Below are 15,141 nucleotides of genomic sequence, written 5' to 3'. Positions count from 1 at the left end.
GTTAGTACTCAAGCAAACTAAAATCATTATTTACAGTCTAAACTGTTGTTAAGCTAGGCTGCCACTCCCTGTCATTGGGCAACTGATTTTAGATTCTAAACAAAGTCAACATCTATTCTTTTTTAATATAATCTTAGTTTTGGCCCTTGCTTTGGGCTAAGGGATATCAAGTTTAATCCTGATTGTCATCCAAATTTACTACTGCTTTGAGCTTTGCATTATCAATAAATCTGATATATGTATGATCTAAATGTATCTGTGTCATTAATAAAATTGTAGAAATGTGAGGGTGGAGGGAAGAGCTATAAAGCAGGCCAACAGAAACCACCTTCCATGTTGGCTCCCACACCTTTGAACATTCTGTAGGTACAGCTGATCAATCCAGGTATTACAGAATGTCCCAGACCTCCTTTTTGCAACTTACTCAGGAGCCAACTTGATAGATGTGTCCCCAGGATTTTGTAGATGTAAAAATTTGATGAGTCTGACTCTATTTTAAATACCCTAGGTCATTACACTTTAACAGAGAAATTTTTGTTACAATACAGAACTCTTTAGTAAAGTAAATACCATAACCCAATTCTTCCATTTTGTAAGTCTTGACTTTCATATACTGGTTTCACATATTGGCTACAAACACAATATACATGAGATATAATATGAAAATAAAAATTCTATGCTAGGTATTTTAATATAGGCTTTTAAAATTATTACTAATGATGTACATAATATATATTTTAATTAAAACAGCTTTGATTAAACTTGATATCCCTTTAATTCATTTAAGTGAAATGTATGATTAAACTTTTTGATTAAAAACATTTGCCTTAAGTTTCTTCCTAATTTCAATGGATTCTAAGACCAAAGGAAATCTGAAATTAAAATCTAAATGTTCTATTGGATTATAGAATCTTCAGAAAACCTGAGTTCCATGTTCTGCAGGGTAGAACGTTCTTATTCTACTTCTAAAGTGGAAAGGAAGAAATGTACTTGCACGGTAAATACATTCCAGAGATTGTTTCACACTTAAAATATTCATCATGCCAATTTGGAGATATAAAAATTAGGGAACACAGTTTATGATGTCATTGATGATATTTGCTAAACCAAAAAACAGCTGTGGGAGAATAAATTATTGGTTTCACCATGAATGATGACTTCAAAGCATACGGCAGCTTTTAACCATGTATTTGTACAAGGGAAAGAGGAAGGAGAGTTACAGCAGCTGAAATAAGCTCTTATACCAACATTCTAATTAACCAAGTCCTAATCCCAATAATTACAATGGAAACTATATTTAAAAGCTATGTAAAGACCTTTGAATCTGCAGGCACTAGCTTGCTTGAGACTGATATTTAAAAGAGTTACTGAGCTCTCCTTAAGCATTTACAACAATCATCTGGCTTTGTACTAAAAAGGCAAAAAAAAAAAAAAGCTAATATAGTAACTTGTGAATTATTTCTATGGCATCTGAAACATAATGGAGAGTACACAGACAATATACAAATTGCCTAATTACATTGAGAATGAAGTTATTTATCCCTTAGAACAGTAGTACCAATTAATTTTATAGACATAGAGGATTGGAGTTGGCACAATATTCTTTCCACAAATGTGCCTATCTTCCATTTTTATAACACAGAAACTGAGGTTTAATAAAACTTGCTCATGGTTAGCATATGTGAGCTAAAGGGTTAAAAGCTCATGGGATGGGAGAACATGCTGTGTTTAGATTCTTTAAATTCAGGGTATTTACTGAGGACTTAGAATGTGAATTGAGCACACCATTTCAGTTAAAGCTCTCTCTGGGTGATAGTCCATAAGCTGTTGTTAAAGATCACTGTAGTAAGCCTTTCTTTAATAAGCCATATCCAGGTGAAATCTCACTAAAACTAAAACCTACAGTGTAATTGCCTTGAATTTTTAGTAACTTCAACATGTTAGTACATTTTTTTCTCTCATATACTACCAGAATGATATATACTACCAGAATTACAAGGCAGAACATGTTTGGCAGACACTATAAAGACAGTATAACTACCTGAAGTAGAACAGTTTCCTTCTCTATTTTGAAGGATAATAACTTGATAAGAGAAACCCTAATTAACTACTTCATTATACATTTTAGCAGAGTAATTTTCATGGTTTTAAGCACTTATTATAAAATATGAAGCAGAAATTTAACCGTACATATAGACACCCAACTATATGAGGTTCTTCTGAAGATGATCCCTAAGATAACAAGGTTTGTGGACAGAAGCGCAATCTAGAATGGCATTCTGTTTTCATTTGCTTGAGATTGGGACACTGGAATCTTCAAGAAACGAGGAACCGTTCTCTACAAGGACTGCACTGGTTTGATCCTCAACTCCCCTGGAAACTTCCTATGCTGACCAGCAGTGAAAGGATCTGCTGGGTCTTCAAAGACACAAATGTAAGTGGTGTGCAATTTTTTGGAATTAATTGCATTTGGAGCATTCTGAGTAAGTACTCTATGGTACTACAAGCTTATGGTCATTTTCACACAGTGCTATTTCTGTAAAATCTACATTCTTTCCATCTTCAGAATCTGCTTCCTTAAGGATAGCTGGACCAATTCAGAAGGTGATTGCAATTTAGCATCTTTTTCTACTTGAGGAAATAGGTTTGCTAAAACCAAAACATCTGCTTATCTTATTTCAGAAATTTGTGCCAGAAGCAACTATATATTGATCAGCACCTAAAACATTACACTTAACCATCTACTTTTATATAAAAACTAGTGGCCCAGTGCACAAAATCCATGCATGGAGGAGGGGTGATTTCCCTCAGCCCAGCCTGCACCCTCTCCAATTGGGGACTCCTTGAGGGATCGAGCCTAAACTGGCAGTTGGACAGCCCTCTTGCAATCTGGGACCACTAGCTCCTAACCACTCACCTGCCTGCCTGCCTGATTGCCCCTAACCCAGGGGTGGGCAAACTTTTTGACTCGAGGGCCACAATGGGTTCTTAAACTGGACCGGAGGGCCGGAACAAAAGCATGGAGGGAGTGTTTGTGTGAACTAATATAAATTCAAAGTAAAGGAGTGGAGGGGAGAGCAAGAGAACCGGATAGAACAGCCGGATCCGGCCCGCGGGCCGTAGTTTGCCCACGGCTGCCCTAACCCCTCTGCCTGCCTGCCTGATGGCCCCTAACTTCTCTGCCTGCCTGCCTGATTGCCCCCAACTGCCCTCCCCTGCTGGCCTGATCTTGCCCCCAACTGCCCTCCCCTGCTTGCCTGATCACCCCTAACTGCCTCTGCCTTGGCCTCCACCACCATGGCTTTGTCCGGAAGGAAGTCAGACGTCTGGAAGATGGCCTGTCGACCCGGTCTAATTAGCATGTTACTCTTTTATTAAGTATAGATAGATTATATAGGATAGGATTGCTTAAATGGGGGGAGGGGACACCTTTTTCAGCAGGAGGAGATGCTCTTGGCAGACAAAAATACGTAATCCCTATATCTGGACTGATAGCCATATGCACTACACTGCCAAACCAGTCATTAAAAAATTGAACTGCTTTCTTACACCTTACACCAAATAGCTATTGCCCTTAAAACCCCTCCTCAGTCCCCACCTTAGGTTCTGCCTTCGCAGTTCACCCAGATTAGGTTCTGACTGGTTGGTTTCTATGCTAGTCAGCATCAGAAGCTCCGCCTCCTAGGCAGCCATTGGCTCCTCACAGTTCACCCAGATTTGGTTCTGATTGGTCAGTTTCTATACCAGTCAGTGTCTCCGGGCCTATCTCTGGGCCTGATTAGAGTGGTGGGGCTGATCAGCAGCCCCCACAGAGGCCTGAAGAGAGAGAGGCAAGGGATGATCAACTGCTGCCACGGAGGCTGCGGATCAGACCCTGTCTCTCTCTCCAGACCTCTCTCCGGGCCTGATCCCCAGCCCCCGCGGCAGTCAGTGCTGAGTCACCACGGCAACCCAGCACTGACTGCAGGACTGACTACCGGTATTTGGTCAAGCCTTTGGTCATTACGGATCCTGGTTTTTATATATTAGGATAGTTAAGACTTTCAAATACTGTATTCCAGTATTGTTTGACCATTTACCTAAAGAAACCAGGATGGCAACAGAATGGTAAAGGAAAACTTTGGGTATTAGTCCAAGGGCAGAACAGCTACTTTTCAAAATGCAATGAGATGCATTCACTCAAGTACCATTTACCAATCCTTGCACTTGTCCCTTTTCAGCTCCCTCTTCTATTCCCACCAGCAACTATTTAAAACCTTTCTTTAGAATCCTTTTCTCACTTCTCTCATTCTCTGTCCTCTGACTGAGGCCATCCAGTAAAATCCTTTAACTTCCAGTTCCACTCCATGAAGTATAAATCCCTGAGTTTTCCCCCTCCTTTCCTCCCAGGATAAGACCTCACTTTCTTCTTCAAGGCCAGACCTGTCAAAAGCTGCCCAGCAGAATTCAGTGTCCCTCCCAAGCTCCTGAGGACCCCACAGATACTTGGCACGTCTTATAATGCAAACCCTCTCCCTTCCCTACTCATCTTTGTATCTTTGGCACCTCCCACTAAGCCTAGCAAGCAAAGATATTCAAGAAATATGTTACACTGAAACTACTTACTTTTAAGCATGAGCTATTTTCAATAGCTTGAACCAGAATTGAGCTTGTCCCAGATTACAGACCAGCATATGATTTCTGCTCCACTTTATTTTTTAACCCTTAAGTGACCCCATAAAAGTGGAATAAGACATTTCTGGTGACTAGAGTTGCCAGGTAAAATACAGGCTATCCATTCAAAATTGAATTTTAGATAAACAACAAATAATTATTTTTAGTATAAGCAAGCCCCGAATAGCGCATGGGACATACTTATAGTAAACACAATTACTTATTGTTTATCAGAAATAAAATTTAACTGGCAACCTGTATTTTCATTTGCTAAATTTCACAACTCTGCCAGTGACTCTAAAAATTCTCAGAGGGCTCAAGGAATACTGCTTTAGAGCTCCTGGTAGTATACATCAAAACTCTGCACAACTGGCCAGATGTTATGTCTGTGAATGCCGCTGAGTATCTCCTGAGCATCCCAGTCACGTCTTTTAGGAAAAGCTATTTATTATGTAAAATTTTCACTTATTTTGCTATCTCATAGAATTCCCTTCAATACCATCTATCAATAATTTTAGCAAAAAGAATACTGTAATGTCATTCAATATCTCTTGGAAAGCTGATATTTATAGAGCTATTACCATGCCTCAGTTAAGTCCTGGTTACATGTACTAATAATAAACCGTTTTTGACATGTTCATATTTTTAATTAAACCAGCAAAACACAATAAGGGAAATAAACAAGTCTTTCCTTCTTCATTAAAAGAGCACAGGGAGGCATACAGTCCTCGCTAACAGGTTGGGGAGAGGCAGCCTGGCAGGCAAAGGTGGAGCCTGTGATGTAACCGCCATGGGTCTTTGTTGGCAAAGCCTTCCTGAATATGAAGCATCTGTAAATCCGAGCGCTTCAGCGTTACTGTGCGGGGGGTGGGGGTGGGGGGGGCAAGAGGAACAGTTGCCTCTTTTAGAATCTTGTACATTCTGGAGGCTTGAAATCTTGGTCATTCAGGAATTCCTCACAGGTTGTTCAGAGACATACCTGTCTCATTAATGGAGGAAAAAGCAGGTTTCTCCTGCAAAGGAGTACAATTTCAGAGTAAAAACTGCTGTGCCTGCCGGTTGGTTTACTGATTAATGCTGATGGTGCAATAGAAGTTATAACCCAAAGTGGAAGGAAACATGCCCTGCAGCTTGCTCCAGTCCTGAAAGTTCCCTATATTAATACATTCTTTCAGTGATTTTGACAGTGATTACAGCAAAGACATTCATTTCTCATTTCCACGAAAGAATTAATTAGAAATAGATACCTCCCAAATGCAGAGGGAGACAAGAGTGTGCCTTCCTCAAATTTCAACTAGACTAGTCTCAGAGATGACTTCTAGGGAGACAATGACGAAGTCCGCTCTAACTACCCGGTGTCCTAAGATGAGAAGGAATTAAGATGTTTGTCCCAACACAAGCACACCTTCTTTCCACCATATTGGCAGCTCCAGTGAGGACGGTTGTCAAGCTCCCGCGCACACACACACACACACACACACTGCAGAGATGCAGAACAATGCCTGGATGCCTGCCCAAAACTGGTCTCTCCAAATGAGAGACTCAATTTATGTTTCCAATCCAAAGCTCGCTGGGGGGTAGTAGCGTCTTTGCCTAGTTGGTGTGGAATAGGGATGAAATTTGGAAAGCTCTAAGCGCGGGGCTTCCACCTGTCCGTGTAGAGCAGAAAGGCTGACAAACATATTCATTAAACTTGATCTGAAGCTAGCGAGCCTGCGAGGTCTTTCCTGAAATATTCATAAGGCGTGTTACCGGACTCGCCACTTGGGGTTGAACAGGAACACTGTGAGTCGTAGCAGCCCGCACCCACACTTGGAAAAAAAGGCACTCAAAACAGCACACCCACCACCTCACTCCACTATTCCCCTTTTAATAGCTCTCATGGCAGTCGCTCCCCATCAGCCTGTTCAATTCCATTCCCCCCCTCCCCCCCCCCCCGCCCCAGGAAAGAGAGGGGCTCGAATTAGTGAGGAGTTTCCAGCAGTTGGAGGAGGAACCGCGGTCCGCCCGGCACACAGCTTCTCCGGGCCCGCAGCGCTGACGACCGCAGCCCCGCAGCTCGCCCACCCGCAGCCCCCGCTTCACGCCGAGGGCCGAGGGCCGAGGGCCGCGGGGCAGGGGGCCCGAGGACCCGGCCAGGCCGTCCTTCGTCCTCGCTTCCCATTTTGGCCTGTGCCGGGAATGCCTCCTCCAGAGCCCTGGGCGTTCAGTTGCTAGGTGACCCGCTCCCGGCACCGAGGCGCAAACATCCTCACGTGCCAACCTGCAGCTCCGCGGGTGTTAATTTTAGGGACAGGATGGGGCATTGCTGTCCAGCTCTGAGAGTGTGCACTTTCATTCAAGTCCCCTCTCTGTCCACAACCCTACATTTCTGCTGCGCCCCAGACGCAGCGCAGCTCGCGCGGTGCCACGCATCCTCGCTGCCACCTCTCTCCTCCCCAAGGGCATTCGCCCCTGGCCCCTCGGCCCCAGGCTCCGCTGCTCACCTGGCTGCGGCGGCGGCAGAGCGCTCAGCAGGTCCTTGCACGAGGCACTCGGCTCTCCATCTCTGCCTCTCCCAGGCTCGGGCTGCGCGCTCCGCAGAGGCGGTCGACACCGTCCGTCCCCGGCGCGGAGCTGGACAGGGGTGGCCGCGGCTGCCGCACTGGCTGCGGGTGCGGGAGGGCGGGGACGGGGCAGGAATCTGGGTCGCGTGGAGCGAAGCAAGCCGGGATGCACTCGGGGCTGCTGGCGGTGAGGCGGCGACAACGGGCAGCCGCGGGAGGGCGCGCAGAGGTTTCCGTGGGAGCGCGCCACGGGCGGCGACTGAGCATGCCCAGTCCCCGAGCCGGGCGGGCGCGGCGCAGCAGAAGGGGTCGTGATGCCCCGCGCCCGAGTCTGGGGAGGGGGGGCTGGGAAGGGGGGGGGGGGTAAGGGTTAAATCTGCGGCTCGAGCTGCCGTGGACAGGGAGCGGGGGGTGTTGGTCGCCGAGGCCCAGTTTATTTGCTCCTGGGTCGACCCCAGAGGCGAGGCGAGGGGGACAGAAGATGGTGAATCTCAGACTTGTCAATGGGATTCCAGAAGAGACCTGAAATGAAAGGGCAAGGTGTATTCCTCGCTCCCTCCCCAGAGACTTGTACGAGAGTCAAAGTTTGTTTTTAGCTTAGTCCCAACCTCTGCAGACTCACCGAGTGATTCCCCCAACCCAGATGCCCACTCGCCACCTGCTTTCCTGTGCCCGGAGCCTCCCGCGCAGGCTGCCCAGGAGCCCTCGCCTTGCTGGAGTCCTGGACCAGTCGGGTCAAGTTCTCAAAGAGCCAGCACTTTAATTAGGTGTAATTGAGAGATCCTGTCAGTCTTCCCAGGTCACATATCTGCATTTCAACTAGGGCTTCAGAAACAATACCTTGACCCCGGGGTTAATTATAATGCATGAATTATAGACAGCGTGACGTGGGCTATTTTGGAAACATTGTTTTACAGTGCAGTAGGCCTGGGCCAAAACTCATTTACTAATACACACACACACACACACACACACACACACACACACACACGGTGACTTCTGCCTTTCTCTGCTATTGATGAAGAACGTTTTCTCTATATCTACTAAAAAAGCTTCTTATGTTAGGGCAGCATAGGGTCAGGGAAAGAGGATGAGCTCAGAGGTCAGTCTTGATTTCAGTGTCATTTACCACCGCAGTAGGCTTCCTCGCTATTCTGCACCTGTTTCCCCTCCGTCTCTCTGGGAGGTTGTAAGGATTGGGGCAATCTCTGCAAAGCACCTGTTGCATAGCACATGTTCACGAAATAAAAGTCCCTGCAGGTGCCACCTCCACTATTCTGTTTTTATGAAAGATTGGGTTAGTGATAATCCATCCTTAAATGGTGAAAATTTATCGTTTTCCCTCCTCACATTAAACAACCTTAAATCCTTGATCTAGTTTTTTATCATTGTTAAAAGCATTGGCCACTAATACCTTTTCTCTCAACTGACCAGTTTCTTCACACTTCCTTGAATAAATCTCTTGGGAAAAGCTAGGCTAAGGCTATATATCGGTCCTCTTTGGAGGAAAAAGCTTTTCAAGAGAGAGTCTCTATGGGCTGTTTTATTCACATGACAAAAGAATTTCACTTCATAGTCTTTTAAAAGCATTTTAATGTGTTGTATTCCCCTGTGGTCCTTGTTTCACAACTGTTACATAAAGAAGACATGCTTATATGCAAGGAAACACTTTCCACTAATACTGTCCACAGGGGTGGGGAACCTTTTTTCTGCTAAGGGCCATTTGGATATTTATAACATCATTCATGGCCATACAAAATTATCAACTTAAAAATTAGCTGGCTATGTTTGGCCAAACATTTAATTAATTCATCCCTAAGGTCTTGGCAGACCAGAGCAAATGATTTCTCAGGCTATATACGGCCCGTGGGCTGGACATTCCCCACCCCTGTTTTAAAGTATCGATGCTCAAAAAATAAACTTTTCACCATCTGCCAAACATATCATGCTCTTCATAATACAATGCCTTTATTTATGGTATTATACCCTTTCTGGAATACTCTTCTCTTTCTAGGCTACCTCACAAAGTCCTACCCACTCTCCAAACTAAAATGCCACCTTGTTTCTGAAGGCCTCCCCAACCCCAAACTGAGTTAATGCTCTGCTGCCATAGCACTAGTGCACACTGCTGTCAGCACTTATTACAACCTACTTATTATAATCAATATAAAACAATTTACTGAGCAACTACTATGTGCAAGTGCTGTTCTAGGTGTTGGAAAAACAAGGAACAAGACAGACAAGGTCATTACCCTTATGGAACTTAGAATCTAGTTTGAAGAAGATAGACAATAAACACTTAAACAATAAATAATCACCAAGGACACAAGCCAGGTATTTCTTTTAGGTCTTTGTGTTATTCACCAAGTTAATCTAGATGGTCATGATTTAGCCTTTCAAACACATCAATAAAATATTAATATTGGTCCTAGGCCAACCAAACTGCATGGACTTGGGTCCCTTCCAGTTTATTGCTGAACTAATGATTTTTAATCCTTTTACCTGACTCTCTCATTTAACTGCTCTAGATAGGTAGCTGCAATCTATATAATGAATGGAAGCTGCTGGGGGAGTTTAATCCCCACACCAAATTATAACCTTTCTCTAACCTCAAGGAATAGCATTTCTCCAATGGCCAGATTCAACCTGGACTCCCAGATCTCCTGCATCCCAAATATCTCTTCCAGAATCATGTACTACTCCCAAACCCTCACCCACTTACCACCTTTGGCCACTATTTATGTCAATAGTTATTCTCTGTTGTACAATGAGTGGCCAGATTATTATGATCTCGGAATAGATATATATTAGAGGCCTGGTGCATGAATTCGTGCATGGGTGGGGTCCAGCCAGCCTGGGCAGGGGGAGGGGACATGGGAGGTTGGCTGGCCTGCCTGCTGGTCAAACTCCTGGTCAAGGGGACAATTTACACATTAACCTTCTATTATATAGGATATACACTGATTATTATGCATTCAGAGATCATAATGATCTGGCCACTCAGTGTATATCATTTGATTGTTTGGATCCACCTACTGTCTGAATAACTTAAGCTTTTCTCTCCATTTCTCTTATTGCCCAAGTGTGAGACAGACTTGGCACCACTTAAAACCTACTTTTCCAAAGCATATTTGTACACATGTGTTCCATAGCAATTAGTGACAACCTTGCCATGATTTAATGTTTAATTCCAGAGCAGAGTCTCATTCATCCTTATATGACATAACTTAACAGACAACCAGTAAGCAATAGATTATCAATAAAAGATTGTGAAATGAGTGAATGAATGTATACAGGTTCTCACGCCTTCTTGCTTTCTCAGACCATAGTTATTTCCTAATTGATCTTCTTAATAACTCTAGGTTTTCGCTCAGTTTTGTCCCTTCCTACTCTACTAATTTCCCTCCAGCCACAAATCCACAGATTTCTACACATCAGGGTCCACAGAGCATTGTGGAAGAAAATCTTAGCCATCATTCATTACAAATTTGTGTGTGTCAGCTGAAGCCATACTGTATCATCTACAAGCCAGTGTCCCAATCCACAGCAATTATCTTCCCCCAAATCCACAGCAGCTATCTTCATTTTTATCCTTCTTTTCCACCTCTCCCACCCACCATGCTCTTAACAATGTACATCTGCCTTTCACCATTGCACCAGAGAAGAGAGACCATCAAGTATTACCACCCAAGGAATTAGTTCAATATGTCCTCCACAGCCTTTCTTTCTTCTTCTTTATTAATTTCAGTAGAATAGATAATTGTGTTTATTCTTGAATGCTAATCTATACCAATAGACTATTCTTGCCTATCTTTAGTCCCTGTCTTTTGGCTATCACCAAGTTTTCTTTCATTTCTCTCAACCACCTTCCATTTTCTAATAAACATATTCAGAGTTTGTTAGGAAAGCTGACTTGACCCTTATGCTGTTTTAAGATGTCTAAAAATAAACTACCTAGTGTAGAGTTCTCAGGAGTCCCCTTAAAGAAAACTCTTGGCCCTCTCCTGTCACCAGGCATCTCTTTTGTGCTTCATCATGGCTATAGTTACATCTGCTGATCTTATATGTACACACAGATGTGTGACCTCATGCTGTACTAACCTGAAGTGCACTTCCTAAATATACCCATGATCAAACACCTTTTATCTTTTAGAGTACTAGGTACCGTCCAAGAAAGCTACTCTGATATGCACCTTCGACGCCAGCAAACAAATAAGCATTTCTCATCAGTTAATAAACACTGTTGAAACAATACAACTAATAGACAATCTAGTAGGATGACACATAGAAAGGTTTTCAGAATTTCAGGTAATAGACTTGTGGGAGACTAGTGTAATTTTGGATTAATCCAAGAAGTCGCTTACAGGCTTCCAAACTGGCAGGGATCTAGTTTGAAACTAATAGTTTGGAAGCAATTAGTTGTTTGAAGGAGGGAAATAAAGTGTTTTGTGACATGTGCTAGAGCAATGTTACATGATGTTAAAGCACCAACAGGGAAATTAAGGGATCTGGGCTTACCCTCTTTCCATTTTATCTCTAAAGCAAAGATGATAATAGGAACATTTACCTTATAGGGTAGCTGGCAGGATTAAATTAATAATGATTTGTAAAATACTTGGCATAGTGTTTGCATACTATGCCATGTTAGTCGTGAATCCAGCTGTATATTTCTGGATAAGAAGCCTATTGAACAGAATACCATGAGATTAACAGATGGAGTAGTTAAGAAACGGAGATCACCTGATGTAGCATTTAGAAGTACTGAGCAGAGGAGGAAGTTGTGCCTCCAAATCCTGCCCCAATTACAGCAGTGGAGCTGCGGAGGAAGGACAGACCTAGCAGATGCTGTTCTCTATCATCTACCTGGACTCCTCATTGCCCATTACAAGTGACACAGGGTTTGGGTCTTTTCCAGACACATGGGTGGGTATGCTGCCTTGCTCAAGACATCCCTCACTGAACGTCATCCTTAGGAATTTATTTGAATAAAAACTTCCCCGCCCAGAGGTTTCTTTCTTTAGCAAGGTTAAATTGAGCAATGAGCAGGTAGGAATTTTCTGCCTAGGTCATTCTGTGGGTGGGGTAGAAGTCATGGCCCACTCATTTATTTTTAATCTGATCTTAGGTGTTGTGGCTTGAAGAATTGGTAGTAGGACATGTATGTATTATAGGAATTGACTTGATAATGAAACTAGGCCTAAAGAGTACTAGGCCTTGTCTCATTTTGCTTAATTGTTGCATAAAGCTTAAAAAGTAATACACAAGGCCACCCTGTTTCCAACAGAATGAATTTTATGGCTTTTCGAGTTCTGTGTACAAAACAAGTGGTGGTTGATCCAATATGCCTATTAATACCTATGTTGATATAATTATGACTGGATTACACAAGAGTTAATCATCATGCTAGAGAACCAAACCAAATAAACTAAGACTCAGACATGCAGCTGTGGCAGGATCTCAAAATGTGAACTAGAGAGGGCTTTGCAGTAACTTAGACTGGTCTAAAACGCAATTCCTTTAATAATCATTTATTGAGCAACTAGTATAGATACTGCACTATGCTAGATACTGGGGATACAAAGACAGGTGAAACACTGTCCATAATCCTGAGGAACTCATCTCTAGGTGGCGGTGCAAACATACACACAGTCACAAACATTGTGGGCTTTTTCTTCAGGTTTGTTTCCAACATAGAAGTAAATCTGTATTACGCCTCCTCCTCCTCCCATGTCAGTCACCCAGTCTGATTTCTCTGTGCCTGGTTTTGAAGATCATTCCCCCATGACAATGCAGGCCAAAATCATCTGTGAGTTCTGGTGCTCAGGGTCCCACTCCCACCAGCTAAGCCTGAGGTGTCATCGTAATCTCTAAAACAAGTGTGATTCTGCTACAATCCCAGAGCAAGAAAATAGTGTCAGACAACAAGGTAAGAGTTAAATATTTTGTGGCTGACACTGTGTATGATCCTCCTACTTGGAGAATGAGTGAATGAATGTATACAGGCCCATACTGCAATGGCCTTTTCTGATGAGCAGTTTCACGGGTGGGGGCATTGACATTTAATGGGTGCCAGCTACTATACCAGAAAACACATTTTTAAGAAGCAAATTTTACATTTTTGAAGGCTGTTTTGAAAAACAGTCAAGTTTAGTAGATGAGAGAAAATCCAGGCTTCTATGAATCTATAAAAATCAGGCTGTGAACCAAACTAAGAGGCTATATCATTTCTTCCTGGAAATTTATGTTACTTAGGTTGAAGTGAAGTACTTTGGTGAAACTTTGGAAGGACAAGTTATCTGTTTTGATACATTTGAGGACAACTCAAGATGCCTATAAAAATACATATCTGCCATGGACAATAAATAAAAAAAATGCCTCTATTGAAAATGAAGTCACCATATATGACTTCAAATACATAAACTAAATGGGAATGCCACTTGCTTTGTGAATGGTGCCGGGTTAGACATGACTCCATGTCAAGTTCCCTCAACCCACCCAACATTTTTGACCTTGGTAATTGTATATGGGAAGCTCAGGTGTATTCAATGTTTAAATTGTGGGTGATCCTAAGGTTGAAACCACCCTCAACATTGTTTTAGGTGGAATGTCCTGCCACTGCTGACTGGCAGCATCAGAGACTGCTGAGAACTAGACCTCCTTGCTCTGGTGGCCAGGCTTGAAGAAATCAACGTCCAGGAGTTCAGGCCACACCCAACGACATTCGTCTCCCTGTCACTTCTGACCTTGACTTGGAGGATGCAGTCAGGAAGGCTGTGGCCAGCAAGGCAAAGAAGTCTTTTCTTTCTTTCTAATCCACTGGGGATAGAAGTCTCCATTCCTAGGAAAAGGGATAGTTATCATTAGGGAAGAAAGTAATCCCAGAGACTATGCATTTATCTTAATAAAGCAAACACATCCCCCCCCACCCCTATTTTGGAAGGGTGAGTTGGTAGTGTACTTTTAATAAATAACATGAATAGATTTATGAGTAGATAGGTAAGTAGATGGATGAGTGGATAGATGGAGGGGAGGAAAGGATGTTGAATGAGTAACATGGGTAAAGCATTCATCTGTCCAGAATTTTCTGAGACTATCCACATTTCAAATATTTACTCTCATTGTCAAATTGTATTTCAAATGATGTGTCAGGTTTTTTCCCCCACAGAAAAGATGTTAACTGGCAGCATCAAAGACTGCTGAGAACATATATGGAGACATTTATCCTACTAATTTAATATGAAAACTAAAAAAGATTAAGATTATTGTAACATTGTCTTTATTCAGTGCTTACTGAGTGGGTTGTGATGTTATAAAGGAAAATAATGTGGAGCCTGACCTCAAAAAGCTCACAGTCTATTAGCAGAAAGGTTACAGGAACAAATAAATTTAATGCAAGAGAGTGTTACACTGGGGATGCACAGATTTCTGATGGGAGCCCACTAGGAAGAGTGTCTGTGATATATTTTTCTTTAGTATGCCCAGAAGTATCCTACACACAATGAAAATATTCCACCGAGGAGTATGTCTCCTCTTGGCACAGTGACTTGTCAGTACAGTGCCTTGTCACTCACCCAGTACAGGTATGCAGGTCATGTCAAAGTCTGTTGCTTTACATTTCATGCACCACGTGTTTAAGTGTATTACATAGTTACAATGTAAGAACAGCCTGCAGTGATGTGCCCTTGAAAGTTTGACTTTTCAGCTCCTGAAATTCCGCATAACAGCCAGGCTTAAAGTACCTATTCTTTCTTTTGTTACTGTAGAAAGGGCATTTCTTCTATGAAGCATCTTGAAAACTAAAAAATATTATTTCTATATTCACAATCCATTAACTTCCTTCACTACAACAAGACACATTTCTAGGGGAGATTCCACATATTCAGGTCCTAAAAATTAATCATAGCTCAAGGATAATAATAAGAACAACTGAAGATCATAAAAA

The 15,141-nt window shown here is 42.7% G+C and overlaps 1 protein-coding gene across 2 annotated transcripts in view; it reads right to left on the bottom strand.

Moving 5' to 3' along the window:
- The window catches only part of ELMOD1 (ELMO domain containing 1), a 75,862-nt gene extending 68,402 nt beyond the window's left edge, over nt 1–7,460 (bottom strand). Inside the window, exon 1 of one of the 2 annotated variants that reach the window (XM_080641307.1) lies at nt 7,140–7,460. The gene's annotated coding sequence lies outside the window, so the exon portion shown is untranslated. The remainder of the gene's footprint in view (nt 1–7,139) is intronic. The other variant, XM_080641306.1, reaches the window with a different exon arrangement.
- Between the last annotated feature and the right edge of the window lie 7,681 nt (nt 7,461–15,141).

This window comes from Plecotus auritus (genome assembly GCF_963455305.1).
Source record: "Plecotus auritus genome assembly, chromosome: 9".
In the NCBI taxonomy this organism is placed as follows: Eukaryota; Metazoa; Chordata; class Mammalia; order Chiroptera; family Vespertilionidae; genus Plecotus; species Plecotus auritus.
The sequence above is the reverse complement of the archived record's forward strand: the minus strand, read 5'-3'. Positions and strand labels throughout refer to the sequence as shown.